This window comes from Chenopodium album, chromosome 19 (assembly GCF_948465745.1).
Source record: "Chenopodium album chromosome 19, dcCheAlbu1.1, whole genome shotgun sequence".
Classification (NCBI taxonomy): Eukaryota; Viridiplantae; Streptophyta; class Magnoliopsida; order Caryophyllales; family Amaranthaceae; genus Chenopodium; species Chenopodium album.
This window is the reverse complement of record NC_137852.1, coordinates 59,360-64,622: the sequence shown is the minus strand read 5'-3', so window position 1 is coordinate 64,622 and position 5,263 is coordinate 59,360. Positions and strand designations below refer to the sequence as shown.

Genomic DNA, 5,263 nt, shown 5'->3' with positions numbered 1-5,263 from the left:
AGCTTAATTTAAATTCTACTCTTAACTTTGAGCGAATTAGGCTATGTTAACCTCAAGACATATCTTAGCATATTGCCACCCAAAATGAATTCTCGTAAATTTGTTCAATTATTAAAATTGTGGTAGTTATTTTCAACCAAATCGAAGGTAAAATGTTGTGTAAAATAATTCTCGCATTTTGTCTCGTATATGTAGCTGCTTTTGTATCTGATTTCATACGTCATGCTTAATACCATAGACCATAGTTAATACGTAGGGCTTGTTCTTATATGGTTATTTTCAGTTAAGTTAAGTTCAGTTCAACTCCTAATTTCCTTTTGTTATAAAATATTTAGTTCAGTTCAGTTCAATTCAGTTCAGTCAATGAAAACAGGCCCGTAGTACAAAGTAAAGTTATATTAGTGTGGTATCCAAATATACAAAGTGACAAAACTATATCAGATCATTACGAGTGACAATAAAAATTACTCCGTAGTAAATCCCAAACAAAAAAATTAAAATACTTCAGAAAACGCCGTCTGTGGGGATCGAACCCACGACCACGTGGTTAAAAGCCACGCGCTCTACCACTGAGCTAAGACGGCTTAGTGACAATTTTATAGATAACTTAATTAAATTATACTATTATTTATTTAGCTGTTTTTCTACTTTTGTCTTTCAAAGAAAAAAAAAAAACAAAAAACAAAAGTACTACATTTACAAATTACTTTTATTGTTACAAGTTATCATCTAGTTGAAACTTGACAGCACATAGAATATGAATTAAATTGTCCAATAATATTCTTTTAAATAAAATCAAGTTCAAAATGGCAACAAGCCAACAACAGAGGAAAACAGAGTAATATGATTGAAACCCTTTACACTAAATCCATAAAATAATTGCTAAAAGACAGCAAACCATTGATTCGTATTCCAATTGAATTCTTCCTATAATTAAATTAATCTAAAATAATATTTCATGATATTTCATCAAATATCCTCTGAATTTTTTCCACATATAACCCCAAAGAAAACAGGGGAAATCAGGGTGTTCCTGTTTCATTAGATACAGGACACACTGCTTTGATGTCAAAAAAGTGTCACATAATTATACACAATTTCACTTCAATATGGAAGGTAGGGTTCTTTTTGGCAAATATGAGTTATCTAAGCTTTTAGGTGAGGGAAATTTCGGAAAAGTGTACAAGGCTAAAAACATTACAACAGATGAAATAGTTGCCATAAAGATGATCAATAAAGATGAAGTAAAAAATCATGGTATGGTTGAGCAAGTTAAGAAGGAAATATCGATTATGAGGCTTGTCAAGCACCCGAACATTGTTGAGCTTAAGGAAGTCATGGCAACTAAGACTAAAATATACTTGGTCTTGGAGTATGTTGGAGGAGGTGACTTGTACACTAAGATTGTTATGCAAGGTAAACTCGACGAAAATATTGCTAGAAAGTTCTTCCAACAGGTGATTATTGCGGTTGATTTTTGTCATAGTCGCGGTGTTTGTCATCGTGACCTTAAGCTAGAAAACATTATGGTAGACTCAAATGGTGAAAATGTCAAGATTTGTGATTTTGGGTTGGCTACTTATCTTGGAGAGAAAGAAGAGAGTAATAATTCTGATGTTTTACTGGCTACTGCATGTGGTGCATTTGCTTATATGGCGCCTGAGATCATTAGAGGGGAGAAATATGATGGGAAATTGTCTGATATTTGGTCATGTGGGGTGATTTTGTATGCTATACTTGCTGGTTATCCACCTTTCCAAGATGAAAGTCAAAAGAAAATGTTAAGGAAGATTAGGATTTGTAAGTATGAGTTTTCCTTAGGGTTTCCTGAGGAAGTTAAGGACTTAATTAAGAAGATTTTGGTGAAGAATCCAAAGGAAAGAATTATGATATCGGAGATTATGACAAGTCCTTGGTTTAGGAGAGGATTAAGTGGATCATATGAAGGTGACTCGAGTTTGTTTTGCTCCTCTCCTGAGTCTTCTTTCAATGCCTTTGATTTCATGTTATGTATGGCTTCGGGTTTAGACTTGTCCGGGCTGTTTGAGACTAAAAAGAGGAAACTTGGGTCGTTGTTCGTGACAAAGTGTTCGACTAAGGAAGTGTTGAAGAAAGTGGTGAAGATGGCGGAAGTGTTGAATTATGAGGCAAGAAAAGAAAAGGAGTCAAGGGTGGTGTTGAAAGGGAAAGAAATGGGTAGGAGAGGGAGGTTGGTGGTGAGTGTTGAAGTGTTTATGGTATTGCCGGAGGTTAAAGTTGTCGAGTTTTCGAAGAGGGGTGGTGATCCTGTCGAGTACTTGAAGTTGATGGAGGAACAAGTGAGGCCGGCAATGAAGGATGTAGCTTGGAAATGGCAAGGAGATTGGTCTCATGGGAGGAATAATGATGGGAGTGATATTTTCCCTTGGTGGAAATGGTGTTCGTTTGTTAAACCACATCTTTGAAAATGTACAATCCACACGATTTGGAGCTAGAATGTGTAAGATTGAAATTAAACCCGCCCTTTTACCTATTTCGCAATCTTTTCTTTTTGTGGGAATTAAAAATTAAGAGCGATGTTCAATTATTAGATGTAGTGATCACTATGTGTTTGTCCATTATTCTAGATACATGTTTTGTTTAAGCTACATTTGAGTTGGGATTTGTATAGATAATGCAGTTCAATGAATGAAATCCTAATTCTTTGTATTTGACACCTTTCAAAAGATATATATGTTAAAAAAAAGTGTCTTATATATAATGTTACGCAGCTAATCATCTACGTAGTATTATATAATTTTCTTGTATATCTTTGTTATGAATGTTATAAGATCTCTAGAGGCAATTTGTTGAAACACACTTCAAAAATGTCTATATACTCTAAACTCTTTTGACCTAGCCCATTTGACAATTAACACAATTTCAAGGGATATTTGAAATAATGAAATTTTACACTATTAACATACATAAAATAACATTAAGATCTTACTTGTTAGAATTGTCTTAAAATATTTATTTGATACTTGAAAAACTCAGATGTAGGACAAACAACAAATAGTGAATTACAATAAGTCACACACTTTTTATATACCAATTAATCTGACTAGAGATGTTGCATATTCGTACTATCTAAGCATATTAGTTTTAGTTGTGTTACAAACCCAAAATTAATACACAAACTTTTAAATAAAACGGATGTTCAGTAAATTACTGAACATCCGTTATAAAGTGACAATAAAATGCGCAAAAGGTATACTAAAACGCACAAAAGTTACTCAACATATATAAGAGTTATTTATGCTTCATTGATAAATTTGACAAAAGTGACACTACATTTGACAAAAATGCACCAGATGTACAGTAAATTACTGAAAACCGGGTGTATAGAAAATTTTTCCAAATTAATAATGTAGAAATATCTTATCGACAATGACACAAGTTTTAAATATATGTTCAACAAACTAGTAATCCATCAAATAGCTAAAATGAAAGTTTTATAACAGAAGCAATGAAGTATGTATTTGAAAATAATTGAGAAAAACAACAAACTATTGCAAACAAAAATTCATTGAGATCATTAAGAGTAGCTAGTGGACATGGACCCTGATTAATAATAAAGTATTACATTATTATAAGAAAGTATGTACTCATGCAAATAATACATTTCAGGTACAATTGAATTTTTATACACTCATAATCAATCACTATACTATATAAATGCAGCTTTCAAAGCATTAACCATCCACCAAAACTTGTTTTAAATGCTTAATGTTTATACTGATGATATGATTAGCAAGACTAAAACTTTAATAATGATATGATTTGATCAATCATAATCTAAAAAGGAGACAAATAGTATAGATAATTAGTTGTCTACCATAACGTGCCATCAACACATTAGACAATGGGTTCCATTTTTCATTATTATACAAGTAGAATGTAATAAACTAATAATGCCCCTTATCTTTTGTTTCAATACTCAACCAACTTATTCTTTAAATGAAATCATTCGACCTAATCCTATATTCCAAATTTCCAATGGACTTATAGCAAGTTAAAAGTAATATAGTAGTTTTAAAGATAAAATACTGTTCAAATGATGTATAATTTTGTCATGAATTTTAACCTCATACATAAAAATAATTGTTTTGGTATATATACTATTAAAGTTTTTTCTTACTTAGGGCCTGTTCATATTTGCTTAATTTTAGTTCAGTTCAGCTCAGCTCCAATCAGTTCAGTTCAATTCAGTTCAGCTCCAATCAGTTCAGTTCAGTAAATGTGAACAGGCCCTTAGTGGTCAAATTTGCATTTCACAACCAAGAGCTTGTGGAATCAAACCTCATTAGAGACACTTTGGAATGAAGACATATTAAAGTTACCAACAAACTCCTTATGCATGTGTTATCAAATGTTATGTGTTATCAAATGTTTACATAAAACGGACTTTCATTAATTTATTGTAAGACATATTAAAGTTACCCTAAAATTATTTATAAACTCCCCTATATAGTACGGAGTATAAAACTTATCAATTTTAACATAACTTAACCCTTAAAAGATCGAGCTCACAATGTGTTTCTTATCAGATTACTCGATCATATTAGCCTTGTAAATCAAAAGTCACACTTAAATGGGTTATAATGTCTGCTATAGAATTTTCATTTAAAGTTACTATGACAGTTTTTTAATTAATTTTATCTTAGATTGACTTTTTCGAATAAAATTAACGAAAATCTGCTTTATACAAAATTTATTGTTTAAGTTTAGAGTAGAAAATTTGTTTTAATAAGATTTTTTGAAAGTCTATTTTTAGTGTAGAAGATTAGTTTTAAAAAGATTTGTTTATCCTTAATGATGTAATCATTGGCCCTAGTTGATTTACGATAGCATGGGATAGATACATTTGAACATGGGAGATAGATAAGATACATCATGATAAATCCAAGAACATGTTTTCTTTAGTTATGTTTATTGATCTAACTTTATAGTGGAAGAATAGCGTGACGTTCAACATTTAGTGACTTAATTGGTTACATGCTTTTGCTAAATAATGGAGCAAGATAAGGTTCTTTGTGAGATTTGTGACATTTCAAACAAGTACTTGGTCAAGTGTCTATGTCACATTATATTTAATCAATTTGTTTATTTTTCTAAAATTTTACGGAGTATTTTTAAAAATATATTTTAAGAAAATTTGATCTTGAAAAAATTATTCCGTGAGAATTTACTGAGTGTTATTTAAATTCATAACATTATTTTTCATCTATTTGTGTTTTATTGT

At 31.0% G+C, this 5,263-nt stretch overlaps 1 non-coding gene and 1 pseudogene across 1 annotated transcript; one reads left to right on the top strand and one right to left on the bottom strand.

Moving 5' to 3' along the window:
• Positions 1-512: 512 nt before the first annotated feature.
• Positions 513-584, bottom strand: TRNAK-UUU (transfer RNA lysine (anticodon UUU)). The gene has a single exon. It is a non-coding gene; the product is annotated as a tRNA-Lys (tRNA).
• Positions 585-910: 326 nt separating this feature from the next.
• On the top strand, positions 911-2,739 carry LOC145595567 (CBL-interacting serine/threonine-protein kinase 25 pseudogene; annotated as a pseudogene).
• Positions 2,740-5,263: the final 2,524 nt, after the last annotated feature.